At 40.9% G+C, this 17,904-nt stretch overlaps 1 protein-coding gene across 4 annotated transcripts in view; it reads right to left on the bottom strand.

The window, feature by feature from the left end:
* LOC122550087 (cAMP-responsive element modulator-like) overlaps positions 1-17,904 on the bottom strand; it is a 161,623-nt gene that overhangs the window by 20,088 nt on the left and 123,631 nt on the right. The window lies entirely within an intron of this gene.

The raw sequence follows: 17,904 nt of genomic DNA, 5'->3' as shown, positions 1-17,904 counted from the left end.
TCATCAGGACTATCTCTGCAGCCACTTCTTTTTTCAAAAAAAACCCTTGGATGGAGATCATTTCATCTTGGAAAATGATCAGCCTGTCGTCCCATTAATTTTCATTGTATGTTTGACTGATTGATCACTAACATGGGTAGTGACTGTTTAATTTCCTTCCTCTTGCTTTCCTTTGATCTTTGGATGTGTCTTCCATTGTGAAAACTACTTGTTCAAAGTCTCTGCTGTATCTTTGTTTCCTTAATTCCCCATTTCTTTAATTCCGCATTAATTATTAATTCCCCAGTTTTGTTCTTCAAGGTGTTATTCCTGCTTCAGCTATTCTTTATATATCATTGAAGCTACAGCTAACAGTTTCATTTGCCTTGTCATATCTCTCAAACTCAAATCACTCCTTGCTTAATATTCTTTTCGTCATCATTTGCTGGTTTCTAAATGTGAACAATGCACGGACTACTATTAATCTTTGCAGCATTATTTATATGTCTTTCCTTTCAATTTAATACATCCCCAACTTCCATAATTAGCCATGGATTGTGTATCCCTCTTCTAATTATGTGTGTTTTACTGTTATTGATGATCCGCAAAAGTGCTTAAATATGAGAAACTCCCACCTTTCGTAATTGTTTGTGGAATGAATTACTCAGACATCTTGATCTGGACCAGTAATGTTTGAGTAAAATCAATATACATCTGAACTTTATATGTTCAGATTAATTTTTTACAGATAAATTTATAAAATCACAATTTTTCATGAATTGAAATAAATTCATCCATTTTGAACAGTAGCATAGATTAAAAAATGGGAGAGCAGGATTTGAATTTCAAAACTTTAGTTATATTTTTAAGCATTACAAACACAAACAGTGTAAACCTTCAGACACATGGGAAGAACTGTGACCTGCTACCTTCCAGTGACTCAATGGAATTGTAGCTCAGTTTCTTGAATGTTTACTTCATATAATAGCCTAGAAATAGATCCAGCAAACAGTATTTTCTAGCATCCCACTATTATGATCTCAGGTGATGGTAATACTGGATGAGTCAGATCCCAGAATTAAACCTTTACTTGATAAATTATGTTTTTTTCAGTTGGTTAGGGTGGTAAGTCACTTAAACATATTTTAATCAGTAACCTTGTTATTGGTGTCCACCTGTCCATGGTGCCTTCAATATGCACAATCTACAGGAAGCACGAAAGCATCCCTTACAATATAAATTAAACAGCACTTCCTTCCCTGCAATCTCTGTCATTAAGAAGCAGGAGAACAGCTATGCAATAGAAAACCATTACCTCCAAGCATCAAGCATTCCAACATAGACATACATCACGGTTATATCATTTTCACTGGTATCCTGGAATCTATGGCATTGTGCAAGATTGCAATCCATTCCCACCTAACATTTGAGTAACTGAGGTAATAAACGTGGCCTTGCAAGTGTCACTCATCTCCAGAAAACAAATTTTAAAAATTCACCACAATAAAGTAGGAGCACCACATGGAAGATGTGGTTGGAAACAGAAACAAGTATCATGATTCCATAATAAATAACAATGGCACATCATAATATGCAGAGTGGAGCCTATAAGATCCTAATTATTGTGCATCTAGTGATGGTTAAATGCAAAATACTGCAGATTCTGCAAATCAATCACAAACTCAAAGTATTCAGAGAAACTCAGCAGGTCTGGCAGCTCCTATAGTGAGAGAAACAGAATTAATGTTTCAAGTCTGTAAGACCTGTCTCCAGAACCGAGGAGTAATTCCTGTTGGCAGACTAGAGCTCTCATCTTAACAGCCTTCTATCTATTCCAGAGGTATGTAATAATGTATTTGAACAGGTTGACTGGAAAATGGCTTTAAGAATTCTTATGGGCTGCTCGAAAATGCTCAAGTCTAGCCATGAAATCAGTAGCCCAGTACAAAGGAATGTAGAAGGTTGGTCAATGCTTTGAATGAAAAGCACTCAGCTCCAAAAATTACGTAAGAATATCAGCCCTGCAGGCAAAGAATAAAAATATCAGGCATCCAGCATGATATATCTCACTGGCCTGACAAATGTCAGTTGCACAGTGATTTGATCTGCTTCAATTAGGACCTGCAAACCTGCAAAAAAGTGAGGTGAATGTCAGGTCTACAGTCAAGAATACAAACTCCTGTTAAATTTTAATTCGACACTAACAAATTTGTTGAATATCTGTTGATAGTTTAGGCGTCATATTGTAAATTGATATTGCAGACTGCAATTTGAAGCATTAAAAGACAATAAATGATTTCACATTTACACTGAATACATGAAATAATGGTAAGGTCAATTTTGACAAATAAACTGCAAGAGATCATACTAATAATCTTAAACTTTGACATTTGCACAAATAGAAAGATAATTTATTTTCCTTACCCAGTGCACAAAGTCATCATACAATTCATAGTGCACTTGTAATTCACCCCGAGAAAACAAAGTGTCTCAGGCTACCATACTTTAAAAAAATTGAAGAACTCCCATGCAACTTACACAAACTTATACTCACAGACAGGGAATGGCTGAGGTATTGTTCTGACAATTGTTCTCTCTCACTCATGAGAGCAGTTGTTAAGAGACTGTTGTGTTACATTGACTCCCTCAGGTATAATTCAAAAAACAAAACCAAAACTATCAAAGTTCTAGAACCAGACATACTTGACAATCACAACAGCCTTTATTTTCAAACCTCCTGCCATTCCAAACTGAGATTTTATTGTTTCTGTATAACATCTTCTTTGTTACCACGTAGGATTTAACTTTTTGAATTGCATGTCTGGCACGCAGGCCTGATATTTACAGTGAAGGATATAGGAACTGGGGTGCTTGTTTGAGAAAGGGAAAACAGAGATCCTGCTGAGTTTAAACAGCAGAATTTCTTGATCATTAATTTTATTGTTTCCTCCTAAACAGTTAGTAGTTGAAAGCCCGGTCACATGCCAGCTAGAAATCCAGAGGCAAAAACCACAGATGGAACCTTCATTCAGAAAATATTTGGACCTACCGAGGTGGGTGCAGAATGCTTTGGCAAAGGAGAGAGAAAAAGATTGGTAAAAGTGATGGCAATCAGCAGATTTTGGGGAGGCCGTTTGAAGAAAGAGAGGCTATTCATAAGAATTGGGGTCAATAGTTCTTGCTGTAAGGTATGCATCAGGGATGAGGATAAATATTAACGCAACTCTGGGGCCATAAACAATTCCCTACACATAATTTATTATTTGCTCCATCTCCAGAACTCAGTGAAACCCAACCCTCAGTGGATACATTCAACAACTCCCAAAATCTAAAAACAGAGAATTCAATGGCCCAAAACTTCGGATGGCATGGTGGCACGGTGAAAAGCACTGCTGCCAGGGACCTGGGTTCAATTACAGCTTTGGGTGAGAGCATTGTGGAGTTTGCAGGTTCTCTCCTTGTCTGTGTGGATTTCCTCCAGGTTCCTCCCAAGTTCAAAGAAGTGCAGGTTAGGTGGTTTGGCTATGGTTAATGTAGGGTTACAGTGATACAGGGTGGAGGAGTAGATCTAGGTGGGATGCTCTCCGGAGGGTCAGTACAGACTCAATGGGCCAAATGACCTCTATCTGCAGTGTAAAGATTCTAAAAATCCAAGGGCAGAGCCCCACTGATGTAAAATGTTTATAGAATGCCTGCTGGAGAACAGATTACTCAGTTACCCACAGAACCTTTGCAGTCACTTTGAAAGTTGGCAGATTTGGAGCAGGTTGGAGTCGGTTTTCATATATTAATTTACTTAACAACCTAACATTCACCATTGATCCTCTATTATATGTGAGAAGAGTGGGTTAGAATATCCCCACCCAGTGTTGTAGGATGCCTACTAGCAGATTGAAAGAAAAATGGCAGAAAAACATAGTATCTTTGCATAGCACCTTTCATGACCTCTAATCATCCCTTAGTTTACTGCTTTACAACCAATGACTATCCTTCTGAAATACAGTTTACAGACAAAGGAAATATGACACCTAACTTGCAAGTTGCTGATCAACAAAATTAATTCACAGGAAATAATTTCTTGTTATTAATTGATTTTTAAATGCAGCAAGACATGTGTGATATTCAATTTTGGGCTGAAAAGTGGCAAGTAACACTCATGCCACACAAGTGCCAGGTATTAACTCAAAGGAAATTATGATGAATTTGTGTAAAACACTGCCTGACCCACTGACATACTGTGCCCAAAGATTCAGTGCTGAGGAAAATAAAGGATCAATACGCTAATTGACAGAGTCACAGAGTTAAACAGCATAGAAACAGACGCTTTGGTGCAACTCGTCTGCAGCAACCAGACATCTCAAGCTCATTTGGCCATAATCCTCTAAACCTTTCCTATTCATATACCCAACCAGATGCCTTTTAAATGTCGTAATTGTACCAGCCTCCATCACTTCCTGACAGATCATTCCATACACACACCACCCTCTGCATTAAAAAGTTACCAGTCAGTTTCCTTTTAAATCTTTCCTCTCTCACCTTAAACCTAGTCCCTTTAGTTTATACTCTGGGTGCCCTCATCATCAGTTCCCTTCACTCTCACTTGTCCCCTCTGTCTACAGTATAAAAACTAACATGTTCCAGCTCCTTTCGTTTCTGAATAACAGTTAAATCAGACTCTCGACATTAATTGTTTCTCTCTCCACACAACTTTCTTGAGTTTTTCAAAATATTTAGGAGATCTAGTCAAAGTAGATAGGGAGAACCAGGAAAAAGGCAAGGGAATGAGACTAGGTGAGTTTTCTTTCATAGACCCAGAATGGACTGAAAGGCTCCATTTTGCGCTATATATTTATTCAATGATCTCTCATCTCTTATTAGAGAAAACCTAAACAACTCCTCTTGACATTCAATAGAATTACCATCACTGAATCCCTCACCATTAATATCCTATGGCACAACTGACCAGAAACTTATCTGGATGAGTTATATAAATATGACAAAACAAAATCAGATTACAGATACCCAGGATTCTGTGTTAAGTATTTTATGTCTTCACTATTCAAAGCTCATCTTCCCTCTATGAAACACAAGTCAGAAGTGCACTGGAATACTGTCCACTTGCTGGGTGAGTTCAGCCTGAAGAATTCTTAAGTGCATCAGCCAAGCCAAAACCAGAGAACACTCATTTAAGATGACTCACAAGACATGAGAGAAAGTTTTGTTTCCACCATATATGCAAAACAGCAGCAGTGTATCTGTATCTTGGTGAATTGCTGCAGTGGATCTTATAAAATTTGCATCTATATAGTGCTTTTTGAGATGTCTCAAAAGTAATTTACATCAAATTGCCAAAAAAAACCACTTCATATTTAATATTTCTTTCAGGACTTAAGTTTTGATGGACAGAGGAAAAATTGAGTTATTTCAAGTTTTGTGAAATCTCCTGGAGTGATTTTGTTGAAAGTGCTTGGAAGGTCACTATGGAGGTTGGAATTTTTTTAAAAACAGGGTTTCTTAGAATTCACATGATTGGTGACACCTTCTGAGCTCTTTTGAACAGTGGCTAATGTAGAGTTCTTTTGTATTTACAATTAACTTTTGGACAAAAAGCCAATGGGAAAGTGATGCCGAGCTGATCTCCCTATTTTCAAAAAGAAAACCCTCGTGTTGAGTTTAGCATGAAACTTATTCGTTCTTCTGAAAGAGCGATTGGAAGAACTTCTCAATGTTCTATTACAGTATACAGTATGGTACAACCCTTGGAAGTAATGATAGGAATATTACATGCAATCCTGGTCTCCTTCCTATCAGAAGGATATTGTGAAACTTGAAAGGGTTCAGAAATGATTTACAAGGATGTTGCCAGGGTTGAAGGATGTACACAGGGAGAGGCTGAATAGGCTGGGGTTGTTTTCCCTGGAGCATCAGAAGCGGAGGGGTCACCTTATAGACGTTTATAAAATCATGAGGGGCATGGATAGGATAAATAAACAAGGTTTATCCCCTGGGGTGGGGGAGTCCAGAAGTAGAGGGTGAGAGGGGAAAGATATAAAAGGGACCTAATACACTTTTTCACACAGAGGATGGTGCATATATGGAATGAGCAGCCAGAGGAAGTAGTGGAGGCTGGTACAATTGCAGCATTTAAAAGGCATCTGGATGGGTATATGAATAGGAAGGGTTTAGAGGGATATGGGCCAAGTGCTGGCAAATGGGACTAGATTGGGTTGGGATAGCTGATCGGCATGGACTAGTTGGACCGAAGGGTCTATTTCCATGCTGTACATCTCTATGACTATACAGTCAGAACTTAGGGTGCACATCATAATTTCCTGAAAGTAGCAACACAAATGAATAAGGTGGTAAAGAAGGTGTACAGAATGCGTGCCTTCAATGGTTGGGCATTGCATAAAGAAGTTGGCAAGTCAAATTGTAGATGTACACAACTTTAGTTCGATCACATTTGGAGTAGTGTTGTAGTTCCAGTTGCCACACTATAGAAAGGATGTGGAAGTTTTGGAGAGGGTGCAAAAGAGATTTACCAGGATGCTGCCTGGATTGGAGTGTATTAGCAACAAAAAGAGGTTGGACAAGCTTAGATTTTTTTCATGAGCATGTCAGAGGCTAAGTGACATCCTGATAGAAGTACAACAAACTTTTTATTAACCAGCACCGATGGGACCAGAAATGTGCTGGTTGATCAAATTTTCTAGATAATCAAGAGATCCACATAATCAATGTAAAAACACACAGTCAGTAATAGAAACATAATGCAGGGTATATACACATCACTGTTACACTTCATTTACAGCATAAATCACTTAAGTAATAATACAACTTTGTCTTGAATGAAATTTAACAGCAGAGAGCTTTCTCACTGACACTTTCAATTGACTACTCATACTTTGTGGTAGATTGCGATATTTGAGGAAAAATTGACTCAAAATTGAATCAACTGTTGACATTTCATGTGGCTACTTGATTGAACAACAAGTATATGTACATTGAGGTAAATACATTTAAAAACTACAATAACTGGACAGAATAATACCTTAAACTTTGCAGTATTTAAGGTATATAATTTTTGCCCGTTTATCAAGAGTGGTGGTTCATAAAGGTGCCAATTAAAACAAAGTTTGAGCGATATGGATTGGGCAGATTGTTGGAGCCTTTTTCCCAAGGTGGAAATGTCATATATCAGGGAGCTTAGGTTTAAGGTAAGTTTAAAGGAGATGCATTGGATACCCCAGTGCATGCCCCTAGTCAGTCATCCCTTCTAACAGTAAACCGTTTTGGATACTGTTAGGGGGGAGCAACTTACCAGGGGCACGCACTAGGGTGCAGGTCTCTGGCACAGAATCTGTCCCTGTTGCACAGAAGGGGAGGGGGTAAAGGAGGAGAGTGTTAGTTACTGGGGACTCAATACTTAGAGAGGCAGATAGAAGGTTTGTTGGGAACGAAAGAGATTCACAGTTGATGTATTGCCTCCCAGGTGCCAGGGTCCATGACGTCTTGGATCGTGTCTTTGGGGTCCTGAAGGGAGAGGTGACCAGCCCCAAGTCGTGCTCCACATAGGTACCAACGACATAGGCATAAATAGGGATAGGGATGTAAGGCAGGATTTCAGGGAGCTCGGGTGGAAGTTGAGAGTGAGAACAAACAGAATTGTTATCTCTGGTTTGTTACCTGTGCCACGTGACAGTGGGACAAGGAATAGGGAGAGATATCAGCTGAACCTGTGGCTGCAGGGATGGTGAAGGAGGGAGGGTTTCAGGTTTATGGATAATTGGGATCATTCTTGGAAAGGACCTCTACAAACAGGACCGTCTTCACTCAAACCAGAGGGGTACTAATATCCTAGGTGGGAAATTTGCTCGCGCTATTCGGGTGGGTTTTAACTAGCTCAGCAGGGGGATGGGAAACTGTTATAGTTCCAGTACACAGGAGGATGAGAGTAGGGAGGACAGGGACGGGATTTCACGGTCACAGGTGTGTTTTGGCAGACAGGAAGCTGGTTTGAAGTGTGTCTACTTCAACACCAGGAGCATCTGGAATAAGATACGTGAGCTTGCAACATGGATAAGTACCAGGGACTTTGATGTTGTGGACATTTCTGATACATGGATAGAGTAAAGTCAAGAGTGGATGTTGCCGATTCCAGAATTTAGATCTTTTTGTTAAGCGGAAGAGGGAAGCTTATGTGACATTGAGGCAAGATGGTTCAGATGAGGCAATAGAGAGTTACAGAGTAGCTAGGAAGGATTTAAAGAAAGAGTTAAGAAGAGCAAGGAGGGGACACTAGCAGTCTTTCACAGGTAGAATAATGGAGAGCCCTAAAGCTTTCTATAGGTATGTGAGGAATAAAAAGGATGACTGGGTTAGAATGGGGCCTGTCAAAGAGAAAAGTGTGAAATTGTTTTGGACTCTGTTGAAATTAGAAAGGTGCTAAACGAATATTTCTCATCTGTTTTCACTTAGGAAAAGGAGAAAATTGTAGAGGAGATGACTGAGATACGGGCTATGAGACTTGAAAGGATTGGGACAAGTAAGGAGGAGGTGTTATCAATTCTAGAAGATGTGAAAGTAGATAAGTCCCCTGGGCCGGATGGGATTTTTTCCAAGAATTCTCTGGGAAGCTAGGGAGGAGATGGCTGAACCTTTGGCCTCGATATTTGAGCTATCATTGTCGACAGGTTTAGTACTAGAGGACTGGAGGATTGCAAATGTTGTGCCCTTGTTCAAGGGCAGTAGGAATGACCCAGGTACTTACAGACCAGTGAGCGTTATGCCTGTTGTAGGAAAAGTTTTGGAAAGGATTATAAGAGATAGGATTTATAATCATCGAGTAAGCAACAATTTGATTGGAAATACTCAACATGGATTCGTCAAGGGCAGGCTGTCTCTCACAATTCTCATTGAGTGTTTTGAGATGGATGAGGGTAGGGCAGTTGACGTGGTGCACATGAACTTCAGTAAAGCCTTCTATAAGGTTCCACATGGTAGGCTATTGGAGAAATGCAGAGGCATGGGATTGAAGGTGATTTGGCAGTTTGGATTAGGAACTGGCTTTCTGTAAGAAGGCAACAAGTGGTGGTTGGTGGAAAATATTCAGCCAGGAGTCCGGTTACTAGTGGTGTGCCACAAGGATCTGTTTTGCAATCATTCCTGTTTGTCATTTTTATAAATGACTTAGACGCAGGCAAAGGAGGATGCGTTAGTAAGTTTGTAGATGATACTAAAGTCGGTGGAGTGGTGGAGGAATATTGCAGGAAGACTTGGATAAACTGCAGAATTGGGCTGAAAGGTGGCAAATGGAGTTCAATACAGATAAATGTGAGGTGATTCACTTTGGGAAGAATAACAGGAATTGCAGAATACTAGGTCAATGGAAAGATTCTTGGTCGTGTGGATATGCAGAGGGACCTTGGTGTCCATGCACGTAGATCCCTGAAAGTTGCCATCAGGTTGATTGTGCTGTTAAGAAGGCATACGTTGTGTCAGATCTTATTGGTAGAGGGATTGAGTTCCAGAGCCGTGATGTCATGCTGCAACTAAACAAAATGCTAATGTGGCCTCACTTGGAATATTGTGTACAGTTCTGGTCACTCCATTACAGGAAGGATGTGGAAGCATTGGAAAAGCAGAGGAGATTTACCAGGATGTTATCTATTATAGAGCATTGGTCTTATGAGGAAAGGCTGAGGGACTTGGGTCTGTTCTCATTGGAGAGAAGAAGGCTAAGAGGGGATTTAAAGAGACATACAAGGTGATCAGAGGACTAGATAGAGTGGACAGTGAGAGTCTTTTTCCTAAGATGAGGACATCTGCTTACATGAGGGGGCATAGCTGCAAATTGAAGGGTGATAGATTAAGACAGATGTCAGAGGCAGGCTCTTTTCTCAGAGAGTAGTAAGGGCGTGGAATGCCATGCCTGCTAATGTAGTGAATTCAGTCACATTAGGGGCATTTAAATAGTCCTTGGATAAGCATATGGATGATGATGGGATAGTGTAGGGTGATGGGCTTAGATTGTTACAGGTCAACGTAACATTGAGGGCTGAAGGGCCTGTTCTACACTGTACTGTTCTATGTGCAAGAAACCTTTTTTTTAAATTGCAGAGGATGGTAGATGCCTGGAACATGCTGCTAGGGGAAGTGGTAGAAGCAGCTATGATAGCAAACTTTAAGAGGTATTTCAACAGATACATGAACAGGCACAGAATAAAGGGATATAGACCAAGTGCAAGCAGATGGGATTAGTTTAGAATGGCGTCATGGTCAGCACTGACATAGTGAGCTGAAGAAGAGGAAGGCCCATTTCTGCATCAGCCGTGCAGCAGAACCTCCACATTCCTGCTCACAATGTTAGGTGCCAATTTAGGCATTTCACATGTGTGGCAAATATCACGAACCATGCTGGCAACTTCAGACAGTGCATCCAAACAGTGATTATCTGGATACACAATGGAATTTTTAAGATGGTGCTGGCGTAAGAGATGGATATTCGGTGGATATTCTCAAAATGGTGCATGATAAGATGGGGCTAGAATTGGACATGAGAACTCCATAGGGGTCAGGTAGGCAACTAATGCAAACTTAGTAAAATATGGTGAGACATTTCACTGGACTTCATAGCAAGAATCCATTCAAGAACGTCAGTGCAACTTGCACTTAATCAGAAGAAAGCAAGATTATACAGTCATAGAGATCTATAGCATAGAAAAAGACCTTGGGCTGAGACAGTCAAAAACAACCATCTCACTATTCTAATCCCATTTTCCAGCATTTGGCCCATTGCTTTGTATGCCTTTGGACTGCAAGTGCACATCTAAATATATGCTAAATGTTAGGAGAGTTCCTGCCTCTACAAACCTTACAAGCAACGAGTTCCAGTTTCCCATCCCGCTCTCCAATACCTCACACAATTATGCTTCCTCTGGTTTTCCTCACATCTCCTCTGAACCTTCTGCATCTTACCTTAAAATCATTGACCCTGCTCATTGATCCCTCCACCAAGGGGAAAAGAACAACCTGTGGTCTTTAGAGTATAAGTCTTGTTTTAATAATAAATCAATAATTGTGTTTATTAAGAAAAATGATTGGTGAACCTCTTGTTATTTAAAACTTGATGTGCTAAGGTACTTAAATGGTAATTTTGGTAACCAGGAAAAATATTTTTATTTTATATTGTGATTCATGGAATGGTGGGACAAGAGCAACAGTGCATTCCTCTTGTCTCAGTCATGAAGTACTTCTTGAACTGTATACACCCGTGTACATGGCGAACCCCATATCCTCAGAATAGTTTTCCACAGTTTCAGATACCCGCAGTTTATCACAGCCTGAACACATTATAGGGAACCTTCCAGAATCAGCCATAGGGTTGCCAGGAAGCTAAATTTCCCATTTAACTGAATGGGTTCACTCCAATCTGTGGTTTCAGGCTTCTGTGGTAGGTCTTGGAATGTATCCCCCACAGTTACGGGGACATCACAGTAATGTCAGAAATGTAGTAGCCAATATACGCTCAGAAAGCCTCCGGAAACAACTATGTCATACTGACCACTTAAATCTGTTTCTGTAATGTTCGCTGAGTGGTAAATAATGGCCAGCACACAAGAAAATATTCCCTTATCTTCTTCACAATAGTGTCATGAAATCTTTTGCATTCACCCGAGCAGGCAGATGAGGCCCTGACTAATGTCATCTCATCTGAAAGACAGCACCTCCAACAGTGCAGTTATCCCCCTTCAACTTTTCTATTCAAGCCTTGGATCAGGTATTTAACCTGAAAATGTGCAATTCAGTCGGAAGCATGTGACCATGACTGACACTACAGGGCACAAAATGAACCCTTATTTTAAGTAAATAACATTCAGTATATTATTTGGCCTTTCAATCTGACCTAATGATGACTTGTACAAGGCTTTTTTTTAAAAAACATCGCTTGTTTTAACAGACATAGCTACAATACAGAAATATTCATTAAAATACACCTGAGAAAGGCACTTCTCCAAATTGATGGTCAGCTTTCAAAACCCAGGCTCTTACCATAGTTGAGGCTGCCAAGAGTGGTTACATTAAGGGATGGTTTACATCAGAGGATGATTTAGGAGGGTCATAATAAGTGAGAGTTTAGTTTAAATGAGGACTTTCTTCTATGCTAAATCATTTTGAACAAATGTGTGGTTGTTAAACATGAGCCAAGGACTTTTGCTCGAAAGAGAGCCACAAACTCTTCTGTGGGCGGCACGGTGGCACAGCGGTTAGCACTGCTGCCTCACAGCGCCAGAGACCCGGGTTCAATTCCCGACTCAGGCGACTGACTGTGTGGAGTTTGCACGTTCTCCCTGTGTCTGCGTGGGTTTCCTCTGGGTGCTCCGGTTTCCTCCCACAGTCACAAAGATGTGCAGGTTAGGTGAATTGGCCATGCTAAATTGCCCATAGTGTTACGTTAAAAGGGGTAAATGTAGGGGTATGGGTGGGTTGCGCTTCGGCGGGTCGGTGTGGACTTGTGGGCCGAAGGGTCTGTTTCCACACTGTAAGTAATCTAATCTAATCTAATCTAATCTAATCTAAAAAAAAAACTAAAAACAGTGTAATTAATATGCCAGATTTTACTCACAAAGTAAAAAGAAGTAAAGGAGAAAAGCTGCAGTGAAAACCCTGAGGAACTGAGTGAAGGCATCTACATGTAGATTTCTCATTAAATCTACATACAGTAACAATTGGATGCTAACAAGCTATGTTCTGTATGATTTTTTTTTAAGAGAATTTGGGATTAATGCTTTGTCAATTAGGATGCTTTGGATGAAGTGTCAGCCATGGCTTAGTTGGTAGCACTTCACCTCTTGAATCACAAAGCTATGTGGGTACAGGTACCTCTTCAGGACTTGAGTACAAAAAATCTAGGTTGTCACTGCACTCTAACTCGGAAAATGGTGCACTGATCAAGATCTCTATCTTTTAGGTGAGATAGTAAATCAAGTCTCACTTGCTTTCCCAACTGGATGTAAATGATCCCATAGCACCATTTACAAATTTAGCACTGAAGTTAGCCTCAGTGTTTCAACTGAAATGTGTCATCTGATGACTCCACATTCTCACCTCTATCTGATAACGTCAGCACCCTACCTTCTCAAGAATCTATCCAGCTTTGTTTTAAAAATATTCAAGGAGCCTGATTCCACTGCTTTTTGAAGAAGGAAGTTCCAAAGATTCACGACTTCCTTGAGAAATAATTTCTTGTCTCAATCTTAAAAGGGCAACCTCTTACTTTGGATCAGGGAACCCTAGCTCTGGGTTTCCCTTCACGAGGAACCATTTCCACAAATACCCTTTCATGACCTTTGAAATCTTATATACTTCAATCAAATTGCCTCTTATAAACTCCAATGGATACAAGGCTAAACTATCCAACCTTTTGTCATAAGACAAGACACCTAGTCCATGTATTGGTTAGATAAACCTTCTACGAACTGCTTCCAACACAACCACACCCTTCCTTAAATAAGAAGAGTTGGTTTAGTGCTAACAGCAAATTTAGCAATCATACCTTTGGTTGCTTCACCCAAGTCATTTATCTACATCTACATTATCTACATTTCAGTGGCCCCACCACTGAAAACACATTTGGGGGCTCAGTTCTGTAGTGTAATGAAATACTGACAAATCTGCCTTTCCAAATATAGTTCCAACAACACTCAAGAAGGTTAATAGTATCAATAGAAGCATATGTAAAGTTTAAGAAGCTAAAATTGGACAGGACCCATAAGGAATATAAAGAAAGCAGGTGAGAATTTTAGGAGAGCAAGAAGGGGCAATGAAATTACCTTAGCAAGTAGGGTTAAAGAGAATCCTATGGTGTTCTATACACATATTCAAAAGGAGACCATACTGAGGGAGAAGGAAGGACCACTCAAGGACAAAGGAGGGAACTTGTGTTTGTAGGCAGAGGATGTAGGCAAGATCCTAAATGAGTACTTTGCGTCAGTATTCACCCAGGAGAAGGATATGGAGGGTAGTGAGATTTATGTGGAGCATGCTAATATGCTTCAGCATTTTGGAGACCAAGAAAGTGGTGGCGTTTGATCTCTTGAAGAGCATTAAGATGGATAAGTTCCCAAGGTCCGATTGTATCTACCCCAGGTTATTGAGAGAGGCATGAGAGTAAATTGCTGGGGCCTTGACCATGATCTTTGTATCCTTGATAGCCACTGGAGAGTAGCTAATACTGTTCCTTTGCTCGAGAAAGGAAATAGGGACAATGCAGGAAACTATAGATTGGCGAGTCTCAAATCAGTGGTTGGAAAGCTGTTGCAGAAAATGCTTAGGGATAGGATTTACATGCATTTGGAAAAGCATGGCCTAATTAGGGTCAGTCAGCACAGTTTTGTGCAGGGCAGGTCATGTCTTACTAATTTGATTGAATTTTTTGAGGAAGTGACAAAGTTGATTGATGAGGGTAGAGCAATGGCTGTTGTCTACATGGATTTTAGCAAGGCTTCTGACAAGGTTCTTCATGGGAGGCTCATTCAGAAGATTAAAATGCATGGGATCCACGGTGTCTTTGCAGCATGGATTCAGAATTGGCTTGCCCATAGAAGGCAAAGGGTAATGGTAGAAGGATGTTTTCCTGGATGGAGGTTTGCGATTAGTGGTGTTCCACAAAAACTGGGTAATCCAAGATGGAAGATGGGAAACATTTCTGGCTGTAAGAGCTGTTCCTTTTTTTGAGGTATTTTAGGTGTTGGAGGTGATTTCCTCGAATTCCAGGAGCAGCAATTACTGTTTAATATGCTGTTGCACTGTTTTGGAACTTTGGGGGAAAAAAAAGTCAAAACAGCAGCAGTTTAAAAGGGAGAAGAGCAGACAAAGGAAGCACATGGTGAGGACAGTGCAGGAGAGAGAGAGAACCTGTACAGTTACCGACTTTGCTGTTTGAATTTGTGTATCGCTGGACATCAGAGTGCATCTGGGAAAATTAACATACAGTGAAATTCACAACTAATCTTGGAGGATCTGTTGGGTGAAGTATGGAATGAGCTGCCAGAGAATATGGTGGAGGCTGGTACAATTGCAACATTTAAGAGGCATTTGGATGGGTATACGAATAGGAAGGGTCTGGAGGGATATGGGCCAGGTGCTGGCAGGTGGGACTAGATTGGGTTGGGATATCTGGTCGGCATGGACGGGTTGGACCGAAGGGTCTGTTTCCATGCTGTACATCTCTATGACTCTATGACCTGGGACCTCTGCTGTTTATGATGTACAAATGGCTTGGATGAAAACGTAGATGGATGGGTTACTAAGTTTGCAGATGATTCAAAGATCTGTAGAGTTGTAGGTAGTGTAGAAAGTTATCAAAGGATACAACAGGCTATAGATCAGTTGCAGATATAGGATGAGAAATGGCAGATGGAGGTTAATCCAGTTAAGTGTGAGGTGCTGCACTTTGGGAGATCAAACATTAAGGAAAAGTATGCAATTAATAACAGGACCCTAAACAGCACTTGATGCATGTTGGGGTTCAAGTCCATAGCTCCCTGCAAGTGGATAGGGTGGTACAGAAGTAGTATTGCATGTTTGCCTTTATTGGTCAGGGAATTGAGTACAAGAGTTAGGATGTCATGTTACAGCTTTACAAGACTTTGGCTAGGCCACACTTAGATTACTGCATTCAATTCTGATTGCCACATTACAGGAAGGATGTGGAGGCTTTGGAGAGGCTGCAGAAGAGGTTTGTCACAATGCTGCCTGGATTAGAGAGTATGAGCTACAGGGAGAAGCTAAACACTTAAGTTGTTTTCTCTGGAGTGGTGGAGGCTGAGGGCAGACTTGATGGAAGTCTATAAAATTATGAGATTTATAGATAGGGTTGACGGTCAGAATCCTTTTTTCCCCAGAGTTGAAATGCCGAATATTCAGGGGCATGCATTTAATGTGAGAGGGGAAATTCAAAGGAGATTTGAGGGGCAAGTCTTTTACACAGAGAGTGGTAGGAGTCTGGAACGTGCTGTCAGGAGTAGTGGTGGAGGCACTTACAATAGAGGCATTTAAGGGACTTTTAGATATGCACATGAATATGCAAGGAATAGAGGCATATGGACCAAGGGCAGTAGAAGGGATTGGTTGAATTTGGCATCATGTTCAGCACATTATGAGCCTAAGAGTCAATTCCTGTGCTGTATAACTGAACGTTCTATGTAAGGAGAAAGCAGAATGCTTCATCCACATTCCATCCACCCCTTTAAACATTCACTGCTTGCATCATCTGTGCATGATTCATTGCATTTACTTGCTAAGTATCCTTCAACAGCACCTTCCAAATCACTAAAACCTGAAAAGGATAAGGGTAGCAAATGCATGGAAAAGGCACCATCTGCAACCTACCCTTGAAATTTCCCACCACCCTGACCTAAGAATACATTGCTGATCCTTTTCTGCCCTGGGCCAAAAACCTGAATCTCCTTTTCAAAAAGGACTATAGGTACATCTACACATCAGAGACTGCAGCAGTTCAAGATGATAGCTACCATCACCTTCTCAAGGCAATTAGGGATGGGTCATAAATGGCAGCCTTGCAGTCACTTTGCCATCCCACAAACAAATATGAAAAAACCTCCACTAAACTTACTTAGTCACAGACCAACTTGATGTGTAAACAATTGTCGTTGAATTTCCTTTCCAAACACCTTAAGGAAATCCTATTACCACAACAGTGAAGTACAGAGGAACTTCGATTATCTGAATACCAATTATCCAAAAACCGGATTATCCGAAGGGGATCTCAAGGTCCCAACCGAAACAGTACATCAAAGATGTGTGTCCAACACTGATCGCGTCTTTTGTTTACAGTGATTAAAAGTGCTGCCGAGAACAGTCCTGGACTGATGGGAGTGTAGACACCGTCTCTCTCTCTCTCTCCCCACACTTTTCCTGGAGCTCTACACAAGGGTGAACCCTAACCCCCCCCTTCCCCAGATAATCTCTCCAACGTTGTCCTGTACAGGGCAAAGGTGCAATCTGTCAAAAAGTTTGTGTGTGTGTGAGCGCGTGCGTCCATGCACAAGCTATTTGGAGACTCACCCGCCCCAAAAGGCAGTAGCAGCAGCAGTCTTGTTGTGGGTGTCCAGTTCGGCTGCCCCAGAGAGGGGCCGAGGGGAGGATGGGGTGGCAGTGTTGGACGGGATTGGGGTGCGGGCAGAGTGGGTGGGGGTAGGGGAGCGGTGTTGGGCAGGGTTTGGGGGAGCGGTTGGAGGGGCGGTGTTGGAGGGCGAGCAGGGGGGTGATGCTGGATGGGGTTGGGGGTGGGTGGGGCCTCGTGCGCGTGCTGTGCTGCTGCCTAGTCCGAACAGGGAACAGACTTAATAGAAAACTCCGAGCCCCAGAGGAAAGGCATTGAATTGATTAACCGAATAATCAATTATCCAAACGAAATAGTGCCGCTCATCTTGTTCGGATAATCGAGGTTCCCCTGTATTTCAAAGAAAAGGCCCCAATACCACCTTAAACTCAGGATTATTACTAGAACAATCAGGAAAAAGAATCACACACATGTTTTTAAACACTGATTGCTTTAACACAAGTGCAAATTGTGGAAGAGAAAACAGAAAATCTTAAAGTAGAATTGGTAAAGTTTACATAAATATGAAAATATATATCAATCTGCAGAAATACTTAATTTTCAGTTTAGTAACAGTGGAACAAACACTGAGCCAAAACATCATCTTTGTGGTTTTAACATTTTTGGCAAAACACTAGAGCAACACGTAACATAGGTTTGTGTTCTATTCAGACGTCAATAAGTGCCTCCTTTTCTTTTGAATATTTACATTTCCCTGTTGACACTAAATTCCAGGAACTCTAATGACGTCAGCAAGCTAAACTCAATAGGGTGTAAATCTACCATCTAAAATACAGAGA

Source organism: Chiloscyllium plagiosum, unplaced genomic scaffold (assembly GCF_037043375.1).
Source record: "Chiloscyllium plagiosum isolate Xiang-an unplaced genomic scaffold, Cpla_swu_hap1 HiC_scaffold_5, whole genome shotgun sequence".
Taxonomy (NCBI): Eukaryota; Metazoa; Chordata; class Chondrichthyes; order Orectolobiformes; family Hemiscylliidae; genus Chiloscyllium; species Chiloscyllium plagiosum.
Note: the sequence above shows the minus strand (reverse complement) of the source record. Positions and strands in the feature narration are given on the sequence as shown.